We start from the raw sequence: 25,412 nt of genomic DNA, 5'->3' as shown, positions 1-25,412 counted from the left end.
TTGATAAGGAGAAATTGCAGGTGGTCTCTTAGTGGAAGCTAAGAGAAAATTCTCCCACAGGATTTCATAATGATAACATGCTCATCATCTCTACAGCAAATATAATAACTATGTTCATAGCAAATTTTGTTAGAACATCCCTCGGGTCAAAAATGATTATTATTACTTGAAAGCATTTTTCCTTTCTTTTAATTTACAGTAGCCTAGTGACCCCTGGCTTTTTTGGGAATGTACAATATGACTCTACTTAGAAGTTTCATTGGTTCTGATGTCAGCTTATAAAGCTCTCCTTTGCCTCAGGCTTCCTGTAAAATCCATCTGATCTCTTTTAACTGTCACCATGAATTCCTGACTCTAGATGATGCCTCCAAAAGAATAACCAGGAGAATGTTTTTAGTCTCTAATAAAAACAGAGTATTTATGTGGAAGGGAAATTAGAGAGAGAGAGAGAGAGAGAGAGAGAGAGAGAGAGAGAGAGAGAGAGACACAAAGAGAGAGAGAGAGAGAAAGAGAGAGACCAGTTTTGTAGTAAGTGAATTCTGAGGCATTCCCTTATCTAGAATTATTTGGGCAACAGATGAAATTGTTTCTAATGTTGTATTGATATAATAAAATATAACTGAGCTTGTTATGATAAATAATTTGCTATTAAATATGTATACTTTATTTGCAAATAAGAGGAAAATAATAATAAAAACCCATAAACCTACATTCTTTTTGGAGTGCTGACGGCTTGATAGTAATACTAAACTATGACATTTCAATTCTTGTTGCTAGGGAGATTCTAGAGAACAGATATAAAGAGAGAAAAAGTGAAAGTAACCGGCACATTTTTATCAGTTAGCTTTAGTCTCAAAGCTGAATTTTATGAATGTCAGCTTCTCCAGTCTCTCCCTCTGTTTCACCCCTTGTTGATAACAAGAAGAGAATTCAGCATTCTGTATTAAATAATCACTACATGTGACATCAACTTCAATGTATTCCAGGGGTTCAATAAAATTAGCCTATTGCAAGAAAGAAGAAGCCCTGACTAGCTTAAGAGAAACTGACCAGTCTAAAAGTCTCTCCTCTGGCCATAGATAGCATCGTGACTCACTGTGTATGGCCAACTCTGCCAAGCTTTAATTTGGTTCTGATATTCAAAGAGATTTAATCCAGAAATAACAGGAGGAGTTCATGTATAAAGAGGAAGAAGGGCCGTGGATCTGATCATGTGTTTATTTGCAACAAGGCATTAGCTTGTGGTTGGTGATTCAGGGAAAGATTCACCTTTGAAGGAAGGGATGATGAAAAAGGCTAGGTAGCATGCCAAAGATCAGGCAAGTATACCAGGATTCAGAAACGGATTTGTTTTCTGACTCAGTCAAGGTCTAGGATAAATAAGCCCCAAGAGAGAGAACTAGTCATATGGAATCCAATAGGGTAGCTAAGGTTGATTTGATTAGCAGTCCGGAGTCTAAACCATACAACTGACAGGGCAGATGCTAGATCCGTGGCATCAAGACTCATCCCAGACCCCATGATTTGGTGTGCTGGAAAACCACTGGGTGTGTTTCCTGTCCTGGGCAGGAAGGTCTCAGGAAGTAGACAGGGTGTGACCTAAAGATAGGAGGTCCCAGTACTTCCAATTGAGAAGGGATAATAGAGTAGAAACTACATATTATGTCTCCATAAAGCAAATACTAAGACCAGACAAAGCATGCAAGGGTTTTTAGAGGTCAAACAAGTAAACAGAGACACGGAAAGAAAACTAGGAAAAGTAGGGGTGGGGAGACTGCCAGACTACATTGTTGCATAGCCGTTGAATAAAGGAGAGAGTGAAGGTTAGATGGAAGTCACCTAGATAGTCCCCAGAAGAGTCAGCCAGGTCATCTGTGAGTTCTTGAGCCAAAGTTTAGCAGTCAAGGGAGTCCTGTGTCTCACAGGAAGGGGCCTGCCTTAGTATACCTGCTGTGCCCTATCATTGACCAGAAGTCCTGAGAAGTGTGGTGCTAGAATAAACAGAGAAATAGATTTCACAGATCAGCAACGAGGGGCCTTGCTCGATTATGCTTTGTTAAGTTTAGAAGACTGCAAGGGGATTCTTAGGGTGCTGTAGGCTGACATAGCATTTCTTCTAATTAGGTGACTTAAACTGATAGAACAACATCAATCAAGCTTGCCTAACAGCTGATTCGTGATTTTTTTTGTAATTATTAGGTTATATAAGAAATTATGTGTACTCTTTCTTTTAAGATGAGAATAAAAGGAGACATAAAGTTTACTTACTAGTCCAAGTTGACCCTGCTAGGAAGAAGGTAGAACGATCCCTACTCTGGAGCCCGCTTGCCAAAACACTGTAGCTAATAAACGCCCACCTCATGTGAGAAATGCCAGATATGGGTGATGGGGAGGAAGGCAGCAAATCACACCGCCATGCGTGTACCTATGCAACAATCTTGCATGTTCTTCACATGTACCTCAAACTTAAAATGCAATAAAAAAAATAAATTAAATAAATAAATAAATGCCCACCTCTACTTGTTAGGACACCATCTGCTGAAGATAGAACAAAGAACCAGCTCACAGCTCTGAATGCAGAATTATCCCTATTACTAACCATAATTTCATATCAGAGCAGTTCTTGGCTTTAGAGTATTAACAGAGACCCTGTGTGTGATTCATGAATCATAAGAAATGAGCTTTCTTTTGAATACTGGAGCATTTTGAAGAGAGGGAAAAAGCAGAGTTGCCTGAGGAACTGGAGTTCAGTCAGAAATACAGGTCAAAAGCAAAGGCTCTGTCTTTACATGAGGTTATTATTTTCTATGTATCATCAGCAGAAATACTTGGGGGAGAAAACGTGAGCACAAGTAGACAATACCGTTTTTAAGAGTTATAACAAAGTATGTATTAAACTCTGTTTGTTATATCTATTTTGAAATACACAGAAAATATTTGGCTATTGAATTCAGCATTTATGCTATGATAATGAGTTTTTATCACATTTTCCTCCAATGTACTATTCCCATAAATAGGGACTTTTATCTCATCTTACTACAGGCTAACTTTTGGCATATGTCCAAAAAAAATATGAGTTTGATAAATTATTTACTAAGCACTGGATTAACAAGCTAGTACCCCTGCACATAAAACAACTTTAAATAAATTGCATTTTTGATAAATGTGTTCTGCCTGAATGCTTTATCAACTTAATGTGGAATAGTCCTACAATTTCATAGCACTACACCTATTTTACATTTGAAGGTTTTATTGCAGGCTGAAAAAATGAAGGCAAAAGTAGAAGTTATTTCCAACTGGAGGTTAGGAATCCGTTTTGTGTAAGTTGACAGTGTCTGACTCAAATAACAGAAAATAAAGCAAACGCAATAAAGAGACAAAATTTTACTTAAATCTGGACTTATGAAATGACCCATGTTTGCTGAATAAAAGAAAAAAAAAGCACAGCATTAGATTAACTAAACTTATTTAACACTAAACCAAAACGTGGTTCCTCATATCAGAAACGTTTTCTGAGTGGGTCCCTGTCTGCTTATATTTAGTTACCTGAGCATAGCGCAGCATTAAAGATCTTTGGTACAGTTTGAGTAGGTAGAAAATTCTGTAGCTAAAAGGCATACCAAGTATACCACCCAAAATCAGCCTCAGGAAGATGAAATTGTGGAAGTTTACAAGCTTAAGGTACTTACTTCACTGGCTCATAGGTTGCTATGACAAGTGAAATGACACTATTAGTTATACAAACAAAATCATATTAAACATTACGAACATAAATTATGAAATAATTTTTAGTCCAGCTAAGGTAGCATACCAATATCAGTTTGAAGCTCTAAATACATAACAAGCAAGTCATAAGATACAGACTCATTTATTCATTTAATTAAACATGTATTAAAATATTTTCTATACCTGATACTATGCTAGTCACATTGGCTGAAATGGTAAATAATATAGGACTATTGTATATATATGTTGAATTTTAACCCAGTGGGAGAAACTAGCATTAATAATGGTGCACATAATAAATAAAATTGTGCTTCCAAACATACAGACAACTGAAAATTATGTATTTCTCAATGCAAGTACACAAGACCAGCTATTAATATAATATGCTTATTGCCCCTCAATTGGCACAAATCTGAGAAAGGCTCTGAAACTAATCATCAGCTTAAGGATAATATAAGAGAAGAGGGAAATATGTTAAATAACATCATAGTGATACATTCAGCATAATTCAGACTGCAAGATAATTTACAGGGAAAATGCACTAGATTTCCTTAAGAAATTAAATTTTAAAATGAAATAGTATAGGAAATCATTAACACTCTTCAAAGTTGTATTAAGCAATTGTAATGCTTGAACTCTTATCATTTTGATCATCAAATGAGAAACAGAAAGAGACATTGTCTACATGGTTGATACTACTAACAAAAATATTGAATATTATTAATAATTTTTGATTTGAAAATGACATTATTTTCTAAAAAGACATGCATTATAAACATATACTGCCAAGTTTATTGATGGAATAATATGATGTCTTAGATTTGCTTCAAAATAGTCTCAAGTTTATTACTGCATGTGAGTATGAGTGAACTAAGATTGACAAGTTGTCAATCACTGATGCTGGATGTTGAATATGTGTAGGCTTATTATGATAATTTATTTTGGAACTAAGAGGCTTAGTTCCACTGAGGATGGAAAATAAAGTATCAAAGAGAGAAAATTGCAAGAAGAGTGTGGATGAATAATTGGTATCTTAGAAACCCTGTTAAGTATTTTGGGAACACTCTTAAAATTAATGAGAAGTCATCAAAAAGAAGCAAGAAAGCAACAAAATTAAAGTTAGTTTTGTGAAATAACATTGTCTCTTTCTTAGCAATGAATTAGAGGAGGGTAAGAATTAAAAGGCTACTGCAACACTTCAGGTTAAGTAATAATGACAGAGATACTTATATAGTAAAATGAATGTATTCAAGAGATGCTTAGATAATAACATTGCCAGTAATTGGCAGTTCACTAGTTATATAGGATTATGTAGAAAGAGACAGCAAGGGTAATTCACATGATTCTAATTCACATAATTGAATGCTGGTATCATGCACCAGGATATGGAAGATGATTTGTTTGAGGGGCAATTCTCATTAGGTCAGCTCTGGACTACAAAATTTGAAGCACATTTGTAACACCCAAGTTGAGAACCAAAAAAGTTTTACATAATAATCTACAGCTTAGAAAAAGGACCTGGGTTAGAAATAGAAATTGATAAGTCTCAAAAAATGAAATAGAAGAAGAAAAATTATGAATATAAAGAGATCCTTGGTTTAAGCCCTGAGAAATAACACTCCTTAAGGTGCAGGTGAATTTTGCGTCTCATTAAGTGTCTTAGTCCATTTTGCATTGCTGTAAAAGAATACTTGAAAAGTGGCAATTAGTAAAGAGAAGAGGTTTATTTGGCTCTCAGATCTGCAGGCTGTACAAGAAGCAAGGCACAAACAACTGCCTGGCTTCTGGTGAAGGCTTCAGGCTGCTTCCACTCATGATGGAGGTCACATGTACAGAGATGGCAAGAGCAGAAGAAAGGGCCATGGTAAAAGTGGTCTAAAAGCTCTTGTAATCTTCCCAACCTTTATCGGCAAATTTTACTATGAGAAGGGTATCTGCTTCAGACGTGTCTGATATTGCCATTGGGATTGTTACCAGAGGTGAAGCTACAGGGGCTGTAAAAATAAGACTTAATGACAAATATTAGAAGAGCATAATTCAAATTCCTTCACTCTTTTAGGGATGAGGAGAACAATATTTGCCCGGTTATAAAACAAAAGGACAGGAGAGGTGCATATGGAGTACTGACAAATCAAAGTTGCACTAAATCTTACTGTAATTGCAATATGTTCCACATGTATTGGGGAAAGCAGGCTCATGTATTATTTAACAGATGGGAACAGGGCTCTCTCTGGAGGGAGATGTCATTTAGAGGCTCCAGACATCTATTATACACAGTGTATGGCTTAAAATGAAATTTTAAAAAAACTACTTGATGTGCAAAAACACAGAAAAAATGTAACATTATAAAGATGAAGCAAAAAGCATACTACAGAAGTAGACGCTCATGACTCAGATATTGCAGTTAGCATTTAAGGAATTTACATAATAACTATGGCTAAGAAAATAGAGGATAATTACATTAAATGGGCAAAGGATAGAAAATTTGAAAAAAAGAATTAGTGTCCACAAGGAAAAATTGAACATTTTAGAACTGAAAAAATAATATTTGGAAAATAAAACTCATTACCTAGATTTGATAGAAAAATAAACAGAAGACAGGATTAGAAAATTTGAAGCTGGGTCAATGGACATTTCAAATTGAAACATAAGGAAAAATAATGAAAAAAAATCATGTAGTATAAGAGGAATATAAAACAAGTGAATGAAAAGGCTGTATGAGTGTACATTTCACTGGCATTAAAAGGATACTGAAATGATGTTATGAATAGCTTTGTGCCAATAAGCTCAACACTCTATATAAATTGATTCATTTCTTGAGGAAAGAAACTTGTCAAAGTTGACAAGAAAATATTTTTTTATGGTGAAACGACTTTGTGTCCCTTGAAGAAATTTAAATTCGTAATGAAAACCTTAACAGCAATGACAACAAAACCAAAATCTCTGAGCCAAGATGAATTTATTAAAAAAAAAAATATTTAAAGAGAAAATATAACATATATTCTAGAAGAGAGCAGAACAGAGTATTTTGCAACTGATCTTGTGAAGTCAATATACAATTGCTTTCAAAATCTGACATGAATATAAATTAATAAATTAGTATCTTGTAAATGCATAAACAGAAATGCTAATTGAAATAATACTAATCAATAGCAAATTATACCATAGCACGATCAACTAAGTGATTACTTCGAGTATTCAAGATGGTTTTCTCACCTGAAAAGTCAATCAGTTTACATAAGTATACTAACAAAATTAAAGATAAAATATTTAATCATCACAACAAATGTAGAAAAATTTTGTGGTGAAATTCAACACTCACTCATATAAAAATGTCTGACATAGTAAGAATAGAGAAAGTTTCATCTAAGAGTAAAAGAAATACAGGGAAATAAAGGTATAGATACTGAAAAGAAGTCAATTTTGTTCCCTTCTGTCTGTCTGAAAAACAGCACCATGCCTGGTGCATAGATTCTCAACATTTAATTAATTAATTAATATTCATGCTTATCTTGATCTTGGGATGTCATATAGGAATATAAGATATGGGAAAGGCTTTTTCTTTATCAAAACATCAAATGGAATCTCAGAAACTGTTTAAGTTTCTAGAATTTATTTCACATATAAAATTAAGCTCAAAGGATAATATAAGGAATAATCAAAAACTCATGGGGGGATGCTACTGTAAGATATAAATGGTTTCACATTCCAGAATGAGTATAGCTACAAACACACTTTTGAAAGACAATTCTTTAAAATTTCTATAGCAGGGATGAAGAACAAAATTAGATTAGAAAATTATTTTCCAGAGCTGTCAGGTACCAATTTTCTAGCAACCAGAAGGGAGACACAAAATTATCTCCATAATAACTGCTATTAAATTATTCCAGCATAATATTGCTAACAAAAGATTTATATAAGGAAGGGGATATGGCCTGTCCTACAATTCGTTTCTCCGAGACACTGACCTGACTAACACTTCTCACGTGTAATCTAGGAGAGAATAGAGTACAGTTTGCAGTGATGGCTGCCTGGAGAGAGAAAATAATTCTGACAATCACCCCAACATTCCCTGGGAAAGGTCCCATCTAACTCCATTTTTCAGCATGATATACATGACCCAAAACACAGTTATGAGTGCCAGCTGGGATTTGCATGCCTTCAAATTTTGGGAATTATTTTTATTGCTGAAAATTTTATTATCTTCCACATTAATTTTGGCCATTAAATATAAGATGCTTTTTTTGTTCCCTGTCTGCATGAAAGCGGAAACACCACAGGCCTCTCTTTCTGTTTTCCACAAAAGAAATGATTTAGAAGGAAATTACAAAAAGAAATAGTCAATTACTGTAGCCTGGGAGTAATTATCCATCCCATGCAGCCTGGCTGGTCACCTGTGCTCACCAGATACAGACTAAAGAATCTCCCACTGTGGTGATTGGGCATTACCATACAGCCAACTTTCATGGCCTCCCTGCTGGTCTCTCTGCTTTCATTCTTGTTCAATGCAATTTATTCTTTACTCAACAGCCAAAGTGAGTTTTAAAAACAAGATTTATGCAAAAACTGAAAATAAAAAAAATCCAGGTGTTTAACAGGTGAATGTTTAAATAAATATGGTACATATGCTGGTTATTTCCAAAAAGGAAACTAATTCTGCCACTCTATCCACCAACTATTGGACCAGGGACAGGAGCGTGAACAAAAAGACTTCACATATGGATCGGACATGAAGAAACTAGACCCACAGAGGCTTTGTGTGAAAATCTGACCAAAGTTAGCACTAAATTTTTAAGTAGTATCAAATATTCAGTCAGATACTCTGTCAGAAAATGAACTCATTAAAAAATAAAAACAACAATGTGGAAAATTATGGTGTATTACTAGTAATACCATAATACCTTTCCTGGTTTACTTTAAGGCCTTTATATAATCCATTCTTGAGAAAACTTGAATCCAGATTTCCTGATAAAATGACTTACTTTTATATCCTATAGTTTTGAATATTTTAAAAATAGTTCCTCCCCATTATTAAATATTCTCTACATGTCTTTCTTGACAAGCTTCTCTGCTATCTTACATAAATATATATTTCTAAGAGTACCATGATGCTCAATTTTAGCATTCCTTTTTGGCTTCCATATTTTATTGCGAAGCCTTGATTATATACTCATTCTTTTTCTGGTATTTTCCTGATTCAATGACTTGCTCTCCTAGTACATGCACTCTATTTCTCCAGTTCTAGCATAGATAAAGACAACTATTATTGTAAAAGTCAATGACCTCTTTAGTGAAGTTACCCTACCCAACTCTGTTCTTGGTAATTTGGGTTTGTGTGTGTCAATTATATGTTCTCAGATTCTTTGCCATAAATGTGAGCATGTGTTATCAACAGGCTGATGAAGAGCACACTATACATCTACCCCCTCCCTCAATACAGCCTTACGTTAACGATGGCATTAGAGTCATTTTGTGGACTAGACATAATGGACATAAAAATTTTACCAAATGATTTGTTTAGGACGTAAGAAATTACTCCAGAATCATCACTCTAAAAAAACTAATTAGAATGTGGAGCTAAGAGATGCAAGAGACAAAGTTGATGAGATCACCTGAGCCACCAAACCTGTTTCTGAGGTTAAATCCACACCTTTCCAAATCTAGATGCCTTCTCCTGAGACTCCTCAATCCAATCAAGCACTCACTCACAGCCACAAAATTATGCCAATGATACTTCTGAGATGTGTCTTGACTCTGTTGTCCACCCTTTCTCCACACTTCATTTGTTAGTTATGTTTTTTTTTTTTTTAACCCTTCACTTGTTTCTTGAGAAGGCCACTAATATCCAGTCTCTTCTCCCTCTAATAGGCATACCTCTGCCCTATCACCAGCCATTCATCCGTATCACAAAGAATGACTAAGTGTTGGTGTATCTAAAGGAGATTCAGGGCTCCCACTGCCTATTGCAATGATTTTTAATGGCCAGGATTTTTATTTGAGCTATGGAGGGAACAGACTTACATTTTCTTTTTTTCTTTGATCCATTTTACCAAAAAACAACAACAACAAAAAGAGTAAATTGGTCTGGGAAGGGGCTCTGAATTTTGATTTTTAAAAGCATACAGGTGATTTTGATATAGGTTTTCTTCAAATGACTCCTTAGAAAAGTATGACTATGGCCTGTTAGAAAAATTCTTCCTCTGTAACTTAACTACTGACTCGTAATTCTCCACTGGTTTGTCAATTCTGTTAACTAAAAACAGCACTCCATCTAACTCTGAAAGCCCAGTTCATGTGAATTGTGGACCTTCTGAACTAAAGGCTTTACTACACAGTTTTTCTGCCCTATGTGTCTGGGTCTATGCCAGATATTTTGTGTAATGTTTCAAAATGGCACTCATCCACAGCTGGGTTTGGAAAGGTAGGTTATGTATTTCTTTACACAGAGAAATGAATATAAATTTATAACTCTTTTCTTTAAAATAATTACTCAATATGCGCTAAATTTATTTTAGGTGCTAACTTTAAATTAATATATGATGCTGTGTTTTATAATTCATCTTTGAAATATTTGGTGAATATCTGCATATTTACATATTTTAAAATATTTTATATTTTAATATTTTAATGTTATTAAATATATTTTTAAATATACCATCTTTGAAACATATTGTATCCTGCTATATGTGTCTCATAATACACTTTAACTAAAAGTAATATAATCTGATGTGAGAGCATAAATCAGGGAAATGAAGGAAAAATGGAAGATTTTACCAAGAAATAAGCATAATTTCACAGCTAAAATGAGTTGACAGATATAAGCAGAAAGATAAAACTCAGTGAATTAGAGAGGCTGAAATAGAGGCAGAACAATCTGTCGAACACATGAGTTTTCATATATGAATAAAATGAGGAAAGTTAGAGAAAGGAAATGGATAAGAGAAATATCTGCATTACAGTACCATCTGTAGATAAGATCTGAGCTGTTACTACCATGAAAAATCTTTGTTTAAAATCTTGAGTTCCTCTTAACTATATGCTAACTTCAACCTCTTAGATGAGGACACAAAATGAAGCTGGAGCCGGGAATGACACCTGGCCAGGGGATATGCTGCTCCTACTGTGCTTTTCTTTCTTAATGGCTGCATTAGTTGTATTAGCTTTTTCGCTTCTATGACTCCCCATATTGCTTGCAGAATTGCACTGATCCACATGTGACTATAAGGTTTTTAATTAAGCTACTATGAATCAAACCTCAGCTCTGTATTTGTTTGTTACTTGGGTAATCTTGACGAAGTCATGGCACCTTCCTGAGAAGGTATCCTTGCATGTAAAATGGGTATGTTAATAGCATCCTACTGACAAATTTATTGTGAGGATTAAATCAGTTCATGTACGTAAACATACATAAACCTGGACCTTCCCTGGGTTAACCGTTCTATCAGTATTGACTGTTATTATTATCATCGTCAGCATTGATTGATTAGAATGTTTTTTGAATTAGACATCTTGATAAACCTTTCATTCCTAAAGATTCTTAACACCTAAATTTCAGAATGTTAGAATTTCTTTAGGTCTTCGCCAGGTTTATCACATCAGAAAATGTCTTTGTCTTTTCCTCCTCTTCCTTAGTTCTGCTATTTTATTATGCTTTTTGTTTTTCCTGACCTTGATGTTGGGGACAGTCATTTCATCATTCAGCCAAATATGAAAAAGGTGGAGTTTAACTCTTAAAATAATGGATATTCTTCTCTATTGTCTACAATCTAAGATTAATGAATATATCACTAGCTTCCGGGAGTGCCTGCCAATAAGCAGCAGTGCTGGGACTCATGGCTGAAACAGTGCTGTGATGGTCAGATTTTGTTTGAAAAGCTTCAGCTAACTGGCTAAAGAACACAGATGCTGAGCTCAGACAAGACAGGAAAGAATTTCATGTTGCTGAGATTTCAAGTGCTCTTGTTCTGTGTGAGGTTGAATAGCAACAGCGGGTAAAGGCCTGGGAGTGTTTCAAGTTATGTCCTTCCCTAAACTCTTCTAATAGCCAGCAAAACCTTGTTTTCTGTAGACAGCTTCACTTTTTAAAGGACTGTTTACTCCCACAAAGACTCATATCTTTACAGGCTCCTCCTTACTGCCACTGGCCTAAAAAAGTAGTTGTTCTTTGAACTGGCAAGGTTGACATTTTGACCACTTCCTCTGTGTTCTGCTTTAGACTCCTGTCCTTGCTCCTCATCAGATTAGGCCAGGGGATAATAGACCCCCAGCTCCACACAACTTCTCACAGTCTGACACCTGAAGTCAAGATGGTGTCTCTTTGTGGGATGCATCAGTGACTCAACCTAGGAAGGAGAGCCCATTGGGACTTAGTCCATTTCCTCAAGATACTTAATCATGCAACTCTGTGAAGATGAAGGAGAAACAAGCTGAACTATTCTGAATATAAAAGAGAGCACATTTTATGTTAGGGAGTAAAAATCAATTTAATTCCACTATTTTCTAATTTAGATTGCACCATTTATCTGTGTCCTTACTTAACATGCGATTTAACATAGATTTAAAATTCCTTATTAAAATACATTTCTAAGAATCACCCAGATGGACATGAATTGACTTTAAGGAGATAACCCGTTGCCTTAGGTTTGCTTATTGAAGCCGGATGCTTGACAAACAACACATTGTGTTAGCAATCGCACTTCCCCCAGTGCTTGGGCCTTGAAAAAGAGATGGTAACAGAATTTGAAGCCAACTAAGAATATCAAATGTGGCAGGGCAATGCATGAATAAACTATTAGAGTATAAAATATTTAGCTTGCATGTTGCCAAGGTGGTATGAAAAAGCTGAGGTGGAATGTATGAAACATTTTATAATGTTCAGATCTGCACCACATCCCAGAAGATGGATTATAGGCTCCAGAGCTGAACTATGGAGCTAATCATTTCAACTTAGTTTTTGCTCTTTTACTGTCTAACAGTAAAATTTAAAAAGTGTGAAGATTTATAGATAAAATTCAGGGTTTTGTTGTTGCATAAAGACCAAAAGAATCACAGAGCCAGAAAATATTGTTTGAATGACTATTAAGTCATTGTAACAATTATTAAACATCCTGCACTATGCTGAGGACATGGGATATCCAGATATCTTTTTACAAAGAATGTAAAATATACATGAGATTATAAGATTAATCTGAGAAAAACACCAGAAATCAGAAGAGGGCGCAAAAATACATTAAAGGCTTAAATATAAAAGGTAGTTGGGAGGGGTTGCCTATCAAAATTCTACTAAGCCAGGTAAATAAAGTCACTTCATCTAAAGTCTATGCATATGAAGATGACTACATTTTCATGAAAGGTGCATATTAAAATGTCAAGTACTTATAGTAAATGTTATCCCAGATCCTATCATCAATATGCTTTAATAAAAATTCCAAAGGGACCTCTGGAAAAGTAGCAACGAATGTGTTCATTGCTAGCTAATAAGGATGATGAGCATGTGCTGTGCTTGGTATTAGATCTATTCCTGTTAAGTGGGAGGAACTCTAGAAACTCTCAACTACCCAACAAGAGAGTGTATATCCTACGCTTTCATTTCTCTGCACATTTGCCTATGTGAGACACTCACCGGGAAGGCTCTCCTCATTTCCCACTATCTATAAAGATCTGCCTTGTTCTTCGGTGTTCACTCTAAGTTCCACTTCTGCTAGGAAACTTTTTCAAATGTTAGAACGCTTCATTGTTCATTCAGATTTCCTGTGTTTTGCTTGGGTCCTCAAATTGAATCACGTGTGTTTGAAGAGAAAAGGCTATGGGTAGCAGAGACAATGCTAAGTATTCCCCAAATTTTCTAATTTACCTCCAGGAGACACATGAAAACAACATTCCAGCCTTTTGTAGCTATGTAGGGAAAAATAACTAATTTTGATTAGTGAAATGTGGGTGGAAATGATATATACAATTTCAAACTTGGCTTGTGAAAATTCCACGTCGTTCTTTTCTTTCTCTAAAAGAGAAATAAATGGGACTGCACTCCCATGTTTACTGAAGTATTGTTCACAGTAGCCAAAGATAGAATCAATTTTTCTGTTAATGGATGACTAGATAAAGAAAATTTGGTATATATACCCAATGAAATACCATTCAGCCATAAAACGAATGAAATCCTGTCATTTGCAACAACATGGATGGAATCAGAGGTCATTATGTTAAGTGAAATAAGCCAGGCCAAACAGACAAATAGCTTATGGACTCTCTTACACATGGGAGCTAAAAACATGGATCTCATGGAGATAAAGAGTAGGTTGTTGGTTACCTGAGGCTGAGAAAGATAGAGGAAAGGGAAAGATAAATAAAAATTGACTAATGAGTACAAAAATACAGTTAGATGCAAAAAATGAGGTCTAGTATTTGATAGTTCAGTAGGGTGATTGTAGTTAAGAATTTATTGTATATTTCAAAATAGCTAAAAAAGAATTTGAATATTCCCAACATAAAGAAGAGTGTTTGAGGTGATGAATATCCTGATTATCCTGATTGGATCATTGGACATTTTATACATGCATAAAATATAATATGGATCCCCAACATATGTACAACTATTTTGTGCTAATTTAAAACAAGAAAAAAAAATCCTTTTGTGTCCTGTTTTCTGTCTATTACCATAGCAATTGAAGCTCTGTGATGAGGAGAGCAGTGACATAGGCTAGAAGGCGCCCAAGTCCAGGCGCGATCTCAGCTCACTGCAACCTCCGCCTCCAGATTCAGCCTGCCTCAGCCTCCTGCCTCAATTCTCCTGCCTCAGCCTCCCCAGTAGCTGGGATTACAGGCACCTGTCACCACGCCCAGCTAACTTTTTGTATTTTTAGTAGAGACGGGGTTTCACCATGTTGACCAGGATGGTCTCTAACTCCTGATCTCGTGATTCGACTGCCTTGGCCTCCCAAAGTGCTGGGATTACAGGCGTGAGTCTCTCTCACCCAGGCTGGAGTGCAGTGATGCGATCTAGGCTACCTGCAACCTCTGACTCCCGGGTTCAAGTGATTCTCTTGCCTCAGATTTTCCTAGCAGTGCACCACCAGGCCCAGCTAATTTTTGTATTTTTTTAGTAGAGGTGGGGTTTCACCATATTGGCCAAGCTTGCCTTGAACTCCTAACCTCAGGTGATCTGCCCACCTCAGCCTCCCAAAGGGCTGGGATTACAGATATGAGCCACCACGCCCAGCCCCAATCAGTATCTTCTACACAGGATTTTGAATGAATGAACATTTAACTCCTAGTGTATAAAGGTACTGAAAAATTTTGTTTTGTATTTTATGAAAATTGGCATTAATTACTCTTAATATCTAGATACCACAAGATTTATATAGGTTTACACTAGACTTTTTGATGTTCAAAGAAAGATAATTTCTATTGCAAATTAGAATATTTGTAAGAAACATCAGAGAAGTCAAGAAACAAAACAGCATGAAGTACGAGTTATACTGCCATATTGAGAGAAAAATTGACATCTCGGGGGGGCTTAGATTATTACAACAAACATGGTAAAGAAAATTAATGATATTCTGTTTAGGAAAAAACTATTCAAGCTGTATTTTTCCTCTGCTTTTACACCGACCCAACAACAAGCAACACAGATGACTTCTGTGACCCCAAAATATGTGGCAATTTTTTCCCACCAGCAAGCAAGCAATCAATTCTGTAGTAGATACTATCTGGGTATCCCCAATTCAATTCTGTTATTGTCCACCTGGGGTCAGTGTCAGACCCCACAGGTTGAGGACTCAGTCCCTACAACTGCCTCCCCTAGATACTGTGAACAAGTCTGGGCCTCTCGAACTCCTGTCTGATGTCAAATTGGGGTTCCCATGATACCTGCTTTGGGTTTATTAATTTACTGGAGCAGCTCACAGAACTCAGGGAAACACTTACTTACATTTACCGGTTTATTATGAAGGATACAGATGAAGAGATGCATAGAGCAAGGTAAGGGAAAATGGCATGAAACTGTCATGCCTTCCCTGGGTGCCCCACCCTCTAGGGAGCTCCATGTGTTCAGCTGTTCAAAATTTCTCTGAACCCTGTCCTCTTGTGTTTTTATTAAGGCTTCATGGCTGAGCACAGTGACTCACGCCTGTAATCCTAGCACTTTGGGAGGCCTAGACAGGCGGATTACCTGAGGTCAGGAGTTCGAGACCAGCCCGACCAACATGGAGAAACTCCATCTCTACTAAAAATACAAAATTAGCTGAGTGTGGTGGCTGGCACCTGTAATCCCAGCTACGTGGGAGGCTGAGGCAGGAGAATCACTTGAACCCAGGAGGCAGAGGTTGCAGTGAGCCAAGCTCATACCACTGCACTCCATCCTGGGCAGCAAGAGTGAAAACTCCATCTCAAATAATAATAATAACAAATAAATAATGAAGCTTCATTATATAGGCAAGATTGATTAAACCATTGGCTATTGGTGAGCCACTTGACCTTCAGCGCCTCTTGACTCTCTGGCAGTTGGGATATGGGGCTGAAAGTCCCAACTCCGTAATCTTGCATTTGTTTTTCTGGTGACCAGTCTCTGTTTGAAACTATCAGTCAACATTAGCATACAAACAGACAGCACTTTGGATTCCAAGGATTTTCGTAGTTGTATGCTAGGAAATGAAACTAGGAAGGAAGGCCCAATACGTATTTCACAATACCACACATACCATTAAAGATGTTATTAAAGAAAGTAGATATTTTTAAACTACATATTGAAAGATAGGTGGAAAATTAGGGAGGCGATGTAGCAGGTCTCTATAAATCAATCTGTCAAAATACTTCAATTTTCTTTTTTGACTCCTTCTATTAGGTCGAACTAATAGAAGGAGTCAAAAGGAGCTAAGACTAAGGAGTCATAAGGAGTCACAGGAGATTGCTTTTGGTATGATGCAAGCCATTTGTTCAGTAGCCAAAATTGTCAAGGTAAAAGACGAGCATCCTACTCCAGAGGATATTGAGTTTTCTATATTGAACCCATTCAAGCACAAGCTAAGCATTGAATTAAATGGATTTTTTAGAGGAATTTAAGGTGAGACTAAATACTGCTACTATTACTACCATCTCCAAAGCTGTCTACTAGGGAATGTAACGATATACAACATGACTTCAGGGAGAAGAGAACAGAAAACTCTACCAGAACTTCAATCTTCGACTTTTGTACGCCTCAACTCGTGGCCTGTGTCTACAGACCCTCTGAGAAGTTGCATCAGCCATTTGTGGTAATGGCAGAAACCTCTCTTGATGCATAACTATAGGAGGGAAACAATATTTCTCCTAGGAAGTTATAAATTACTGATCTGAGGACAGCCCTGGGAGAAAGTACAATGTTTTTAAAATGTATCAAAAACTACTCTAGAAAATCATTTTCCCTCTCAACTCTTTCAAACTTTACAATTGTTATGGTAAGTCCAGTACTACAATACTCTTATATAATGCGTCCTCTATGGGCCACTCAAAGCCATTTGTGAATGATATTGGAAACTCATTCCTCTTTTGTGAATGAAGTTCCTTATTCCTAAGGCACTTTGAATCCACCCACCGAATATCCAGTGCTCAGAATTAAGGACAATCACCTATCCTATTCATTCCCACCTGGTTATTTTCCATTTTTCATCACTTGCAAGTTCTTACAAATTATGCATTGCATAATTGTGTCTACATTTCAAGTTTCAAGACTGACATTTCTCTGTTAGAGAAAAAAAGGATCATAGTCCAAAAAAAAACAGATCTCCTTGTTCCTTTCTTACAAACAACATCTTATTTCTATTTGAATTTTGGATTGTACCTGCTTACAAAGGATAGATCTTTTTCAAAAACTGTGATGTTTCTCTGTTTCAATGTTTAACCTTTTAGCTAATTTTATTTCTTTTCATTTCTCTTGTTATTTATAACAAAAGAAACTTCTGACTCTTACTGGAAGTGGCTTATTCTGAAGGAGCAATTCATTTTGCACTTTTGGAGCTCAACTCTATGAATGTTATATTTAGACACCATAGGCTCATCTAAGCATATCAGCCTATGGTATCTTAAAGACTCCCTGCTTCTTCTTGCAATTCTGGCTAATCCCAGTTAGACTTAATTAAGGAACATAGGAATAAAGCTTAAATCTTTGTACTTGGACAACAAAATACATATTCCTGAAAAAAGGCACTGCTTGACACTTTTATACATCTTCTTAAATACACTGAATTGGATAAAAGCTATAAGAGCAGAAAAAATAACAATGAGTTTATTGATTATTCGTGAGCTATATACATATTTATGTTGCTTACTCTCCTGACTCTTGCACTGTTAGTTTGAGCCTCTTTTGTCTTTGCTAAAATAAAGGAGGCTATGGAAAGATAATGAATTTAAATTTCGAGGTATTTTTCATGATCCAAAAAATAAAAAAAGATGTCTTTCTTCACCTACTAATTATCATTATATTCCACAGTATGTGAGCAGAACTTCCAAATCGTATGTTTATGTATATTTTCTACTGTTAGCATCAGCCATTTTATGATTCTGGCCCTAGAGTATAGTGATGTCATCAATAAAATCGATAAGAGTATCTGTCACTTACTAACTCTGTAACATTGGAAAACTACTTAGCATTTACAAATCTTAGTCTCCACACTTGTAAATTTAAAATAGTGATGCAATTCCTGTGAAGATTAAATAAGATTATACATGTTTAGTTTTGTTGCTACTTGAAACTCAGAATTTGTGTTTTCTGTAGGCAAGTAATGGGAGCCATCAAAGGACATTACTCAAAGGAGTGACATGGTGAGACTGTTGATCTGGCAGCAAGGACAAACGTAAAATAAGAAGGAAGAAGCTGAGAAGTGTGGTGATCATGTGTCTAGAGAGAGTTAAGTGGGGATGAAAATGCAGATATAAATGTAAAAGAAAATGGCGAGGTACAATTTATCAAAATCTATAATTGATGAAATATAGGGAATCTCAAAAATTTAAATTTGAAGTGTTAGAAGTGCTACAATTTTTTTCTTTGTTTAAATATATATATTTTGATATTTGTACAGAAAGTCTTGCTTTGTTGTCCAGGCTGGTCTTGAATTCTTCAAGTGATCTTCCTACCTTTGCCTCCTGAAGTATTGGGATTATATGAGCCAATACACCCAGCCAGTGCTATGATTTGAATATGGTTTGTCTTCACCATAACTCATGTGGCAACTTTAATTTTCAGTGCAACAGTGCTGGAAGGTATAACCTTTAAGAAAGGAGGCTAGATTATTCAGGGCTCTCCAGAGAGACAAAACTAATAGTATATATGTATATATGAAGAGAGTTTATTAGGGAGAATTGGCTCACGCAATTACAAGATAAAATCACAATAATGCATCTGCAAGGTTGGGAAGAGAGAAGCTGGTAGTGGCTCAGTTTGACTCTGAAAGGCTCAAAACCAGGGAAGCTGACGGTGCAGCCCTCACTCTGTGGCATGAGAACCCTCAGCAAACCACTGGTACAAGTCAAAGGGTCCAAAGGCCAAAGAACTTGGAGTCTGATGTCCAAAGGCAGGAAGAGAGAGAGGAAGCATTCAGCATGGAAAAAGGAAAGAAGCCAGAAGACTCAGCAGGCAAGGTTGTCCCATCTTCTTCCACCTGCTTTGTTCTAGCTGTGCTGGCCACAGATTGGATGGTGCCCATCCACGTTGAGGGTGGGTCTTCCTCTCTTAGTCTACCAACTGAAATGTCAGTCTCCCCTGGTAACACTCTCATAGACACACCCAGGAATGATGCTTCATTTCCCATCTAGACATCTCTCAGTAGACACCTAATATTAACCATCACAGAGGCCTAATGGGAAATACTTGGGTCATGAGGACTCTGACCTTATGGGTGGCTTGGTGCCCCTTTTTTAATAGCGAGTGAGTTCTTGCTCTGGTGACATAGGAAAGGATTCGTTTCCAGGAGTGTGGTTCATTAAAAAGCCAAGGATGTCCCTTTGGTTTAGCATCTTCATATATGTCTGCCTTTCCTTTGACCTTCTGACATGTTGTGATGTAGCACAAAAGTCCTTAGTGGAAGCCAAGATAACACGGGTGGCATGCTTCCTGAACTTTCCATCCTGGAAAAGTGTGGGATAAACTTATTTTAAAAAAAAGTTAACCAGCCTCAGACATTCTTTCATAGCAATACAAAACAGTCTAAGAGTGAAAAATGATACCAAGAAGTTGGTTGTTTTTTGACGAATACCTGAAAATGTCAAAGTAGCTTTGGAACTGAACAAAGGGCAGAAGTTGGAAGAGTCTGGAAGACCAGGGTAGAAAACAATTGCGTTGCCGTGAAGGGAGTGTTAAGTGTGATTCTGGCGAAGGCTTCGAATAAGACAAATATATTACTGAAATGCCAGAGGTTCAGTCTAGGTTTTGATGCTAGATGCACAGAAAGCTGATCCCTGAGACAGTATGGCCAGGGAAGAAAGGGTGTGAGTCATGTCAGCTAGGGAGATAGGGCATAAGTCTCAACTCCATCTCCCCAGTCAGCTAAAACTGGGGTTTATAATACAACTAAGTGTGGGAACACAGGAATTAGAGAGGAGTAAGGAAGCAATCATGACAAATGAGGGATCTGGTGTTTCATTTTCTGGATGTGGTAATCTGATAAGTTTCCGTTTTCTATACGTATTCAAACACAACCATAAACATCAGTTCTATAGGGAAAATGGGTTGGTTTCAAAAAGATGAGAAAAGGATTAGAACTTCTAAGAGATTTGTTGAGTGTTCATCACCAAAATTCTGAGAGAAATATCAACTGTAATAAAGGTCATTCCGATGATGTCTCAGATGAAAATCGAAGCAAGATACTGGGACCTGGAATGAAGGCTACCCTTTTTAAAAGTAGTTAAATGCTTAGCGGAACTGTGCCTATGCTCCAGGGCTTTATGGAAGTCAAAACATAAGAGTGATGAACTAGTGTATGTGGCAGAAGAAATTTCTAAGCATCAAAGTGCTCAAGAAGCAGCATGGTTACCTTTAATAGGTCATACCGAGTTATAGCAGCAAAGGAATGGCTAAAGGCAGAATTTATCATTAAAAGAAAAGCGAAGCATAAAACATGGAGAATTCGTAGACTGACTATGTGATAAAGAATGAAAAATCATTTTTCAGGAGAGGAATTTAAGAGTATAGCTGAGAGATTTTTTCCTAAAAAGATTAGCATAGCTAAAAAAGAGGCAAGTGCTGATGGTCAGAACAATGGCTCCTAAGGTATTTCAAAGACGTTCAAGGCCACCTTTCCTATCACAGGCCCTGAGGTCTATGACTACAGAACAGTTTTAAGGAACAGGCCTAGGACACAGCTGCTTCCTTATCTGGCAGTTATTTCTGGAGCAGCCATGGTTCAAATGATCCCATGTGCAACTCACATTGGTAATCCAGAGAGTGCCAGTGGTAAGCCTTGATGGCTTCCACATGGTATTAAATCTGCAGGCCTGCAGAATGAAAAAGCTAGGTAGGCATGACTTTCTCTACCAAGATTTTAAAGGATGTATGAAAAAGTCCACAAGCCTTGGCAGAGATGTGTTCAGGAGTATTGCCAATGGAGAGAGTCATCTCAAGGGCAATGTCTAGTAAAGCGGCAGCAGCAAGGTCACTACTGAGACCCCAGAAGAGCTTGAAAAAGCCACAGGCAACCAACTCCAACTAGTGAAAATAGTCACATGGGTTGCATCCAGCAAAGCCATGGGGCAGGGATTCCTGAGGCCCTGGGAGACCATCCCTAGCCACAGTGTACCCAGATACAGGACATGAAATCAAAGGAGATTATTTTGGAGCTTTAAGATTTAATGTCAGCCCTGCTTGGTTTTTTGACTTGTCTGGAGTGTGTCTTTCCATTCTTTTGGCCTATTTATCCTTAGGGAAGAAAGTATTTACAAAATTCTGTTTCACGATTATATCTTAAAAATAAATCATGGCCGGGCGTGGTGGCTCGCACCTGTAATCCAGCACTTTGGGAGGCCGAGGCGGGTGGATCACGAGGTCAAGAGATCGAGACCATCCTGGTCAACATGATGAAACCCCATCTCTACTAAAAATACAAAAAATTATCTGGGCATGGTGGCACGTGCCTGTAATCCCAGCTACTCAGGAGGCTGAGGCAGGAGAATTGCCTGAACCCAGGAGGCGGAGGTTGCGGTGAACCGAGATTGCGCCATTGCACTCCAGCCTGGGTAACAAGAGCAAAACTCCGTCTCAAAATAAATAAATAAATAAATAAATCATTTGTTTTGACTTAAGCTGTAAGTAACTTGCCTTGAATATCAGATGAGATTTTGGCTTTTGAGTTGGTGATGGAACAAGTTAAGACTTGGGGACTATTGGCATGAAATTACTGTATTTTATACGTGAGAAGCACATGTGTTTGGGGGCAGAGGGGGATAATGCTATGGTTTAAATGTGATTTTCCCCCATCAAAACTCATTTTGAAACCTTAATTCTCAGGGCAGCAATGTTGAGAGGTGGAACCTTTAAGAAGTGCAACCTAATGAGAGGTGTTTGGCTCATGAGGGCTCTGATCTCCTGGGTGGTTTGATGCTACTCTTTTTTTATTATTATTATTGTACTTTAAGTTCTAGGGTACATGTGCAGATCCTGCAGGACTGTTGCATAGGTACACACATGCCATGGTGGTTTGCTGTCTCCATTCCCCCGTCACCTACATCAGGCATTTCTCCCAGTGTTATCCCTCCTCAACCTCCCCACCCTTCGCTTACAGTAGTGAGTTTTTGCTCTGGTGAGACTGCATTCGTTCTCACAGAAATGGATTAGTTTCTGAGAGAATGGGTTATCATAAAGCCACACACGCCTTGGGTTTAGCCTCTTCACATACATCTCCTTTTACTTTGATCTTCTGCCATATTGTGACACAGCATGAAAGCCCTCACCAGAATCTGAGAAGATGCTGGTGTTGTGTTGTTGAATGTTCCAGATTGCAAAACTGTGAGCTAAAAAAACCTTTTTTCTTTATAAATTGCCCAGTCTCAGATATTCTGTTATAATAACACAAACCAGACAGAAAGTTGGTCATTTTTAATCTCAAACTCCATGTTAATTTGGAAATTCAGTTATAGGAGAGAAACTCAAATTGTCATAGACAACAAGGAAAGGCAAAGAATGAAAGAAATGAATTAGAATCAAAAGTCAGAGATGTGGAAGTACAAGATAATGTCGTTGATCAAGACTTACAAGAGCCCCATGCAGGAAAGCTAAGCCAAATTCACACGAAAAGGACTTTGTGTTTGGGAGGTCGATGTACTTTTCAAAATCTAATTATATAATTATATAGATTCAACACAAATTTCATTATAGTCTCAACAGGGATTTTTGTAGAAATTGATACACTGTTTCTAAAATGTCTATAGAAATACACAAGCAATTCCAAGAGCATTTGAAAAAGCAAACTGGAAAACAGAAGACTAGATTTTTAGGAATTATACTATCTGACATGAAAATGTTTATCAAGATAATATATTGAATTGTGAAAAAATGTTTTTACACATGATGCTGAAACAACTGAATATTCATTTAAAAAAAGAATCTTGACCTATATCTTACACTGCACACAAAAATAAATTTGAGATGAATCATATATCCAACTATGTTAGTTAGCTTGATTTAATCATTCCACAATGTATACACATCACACTGTACCCCATCAACATTTACAAAATTGTGTTAAGAAAATGAATAGGAATTTAGAGTACATACTAGAAAAGTAAGTTTGCAATGGTAATACATAGACTAAATGTTACAATAGCAGTATTCACAGGCAGTGGAGAGTAGGGATTTCCTGCAAGGGGCACTGCATGAGTACAGGCATACAGGGGCGAGTGCCTCAGTAAGCCTTCTACATTATGGAATTTTCATACAGCTTGGCATGGCTGGGGCATAGTATGTCTACACATACGTTCTAAGAAATGAGGCTGAATAGGCATACAGGATTTGTTGACATACAAATAACTAAGACCTTATGAAGGAGATGGGAATTTGTCAAAGGATTTTAATCAAGTGGAAAACATGATTCCATTAGTATTTTAGAAAGACCACTATGTAGCTATATGGCTACGGGAAAACGGTATGAGAACGATGACAGTCATCTAGAGAGACTGGTTAGAAATTCACATGGACTTTGATATGTAGCCACACTAAGGTATATAAAGTATGGGCAAAAGAAATAAGAGGATGGATTGTAATGCTCTTGGGGGATCCAATTAATAGATTAATAGGAGCTTTTGGATCTGTTGAGCCGGGGATTTCGGAGAAGAGCCTACAATCACTCTTGTAGCAAAGAACAATATTGTTAATTAAGAGTAAGATGGAGAGGTAAAGGCAAAGTTTAGGATGTAGCCAGGATAAGTGATTCCAAGGGGAATCTAATCACGTAACTGAAACGGCAACCCGTGGTGTTCAGGATGGAGCAAATGAATTTAATGGAGGCTGGGGAAGCTAGTGGGGATGGAGGTCAAGGTGCCTCACATGGCATACCTAGTGAAAATTAGGAAGTGGAGGTGGTAAAATACAAGGAGAGCTCCTCTTCTCAAAAATATGCGTCACATCTCCTGTATCCACGACAACGGCACCAAACACAACCCATTAATCAATGACTATAAAATCTAAACTTATTAAGTCAGGTAAGGTCTGAGTTACATTTCAACCTCCAGAATATTATCTTCAAGTGTAAGGAAATTCCTCCTTTCTATCTTCAGTCTGGAGTCTAAGTGTGCTGAAATGAATTGACAATAGACGGATTCACGGGAGAAAAGGCATACAAATTTATTAGCATGCATATGGACATGGGAGTCCAGTTAATATGCGACTCAAATAAGGGCCAGATGTCTAAAGTGTTCATATCATACAGAAAGAAATAGAAGCCTAGAGCATGGTGACAGGTTATTGCAGGGAGACAGGAGAAAAGGCTCAGCAAAGGCTACCTTGTCATGCAGATGAAATATCCCACATAGCAGCTCTCAGGAAGAATGGATGGAAGCCTGTGGTAATGGTTCTGGGAGACCTTTAAAAGTATCAGACTTTTTGTCTCTTTTCCTATGAATCAATCTTCTCTAGAAAAAAAAGATCTGGAAAGCTTCTGTATCTGCTGTTTACTTCACTAACGTAGATTCTGTTTACAGATGCAAATTTCTTCCACATAGTGACAGTTTTTCAGAGCTGTTCCTGTGTCTGCAGCCCATATCAATAGCCCATATCAAAATGGGCCTAAGAAGTATATTTTGGGATGGCATGTATTGGATTCTTTTATAAGTTATCCTTAAAGTTCTAGACTTCTATGTTCAGTGGACATCTCACATTTTACCCATGTTCAAATACAATTTGCAGTACTGGGCCAGGGTTAGCATTCAAAACATTTCATAGACAGAGCATTCTAAGTTTTAATCAAAACAGATGCCAGTTGACTCTGAATGGCAACTACACATAAAGAATTGGAGCAGCCAGGCGCGGTGGCTCACGCCTATAATCCCAGCACTTTGGGAGGCCGAGGTGGGTGGATCACGGGGTCAAAAGATAGAGACCATCCTGGTCAACATGGTGAAACCCCATCTCTACTAAAAATACAAAAATTAGCTGGGCGTGGTGGTGCATGCCTGTAGTCCTAGCTACTCGGGAGGCTGAGGCAGGAGAATTGCTTGAACCCAGGAGG

Source organism: Aotus nancymaae, unplaced genomic scaffold (assembly GCF_030222135.1).
Source record: "Aotus nancymaae isolate 86718 unplaced genomic scaffold, 86718_ANA_hifiasm-v0.15.2.pri h1tg000010l, whole genome shotgun sequence".
NCBI lineage: Eukaryota > Metazoa > Chordata > Mammalia > Primates > Aotidae > Aotus > Aotus nancymaae.
This window is presented reverse-complemented; position numbering follows the sequence as displayed.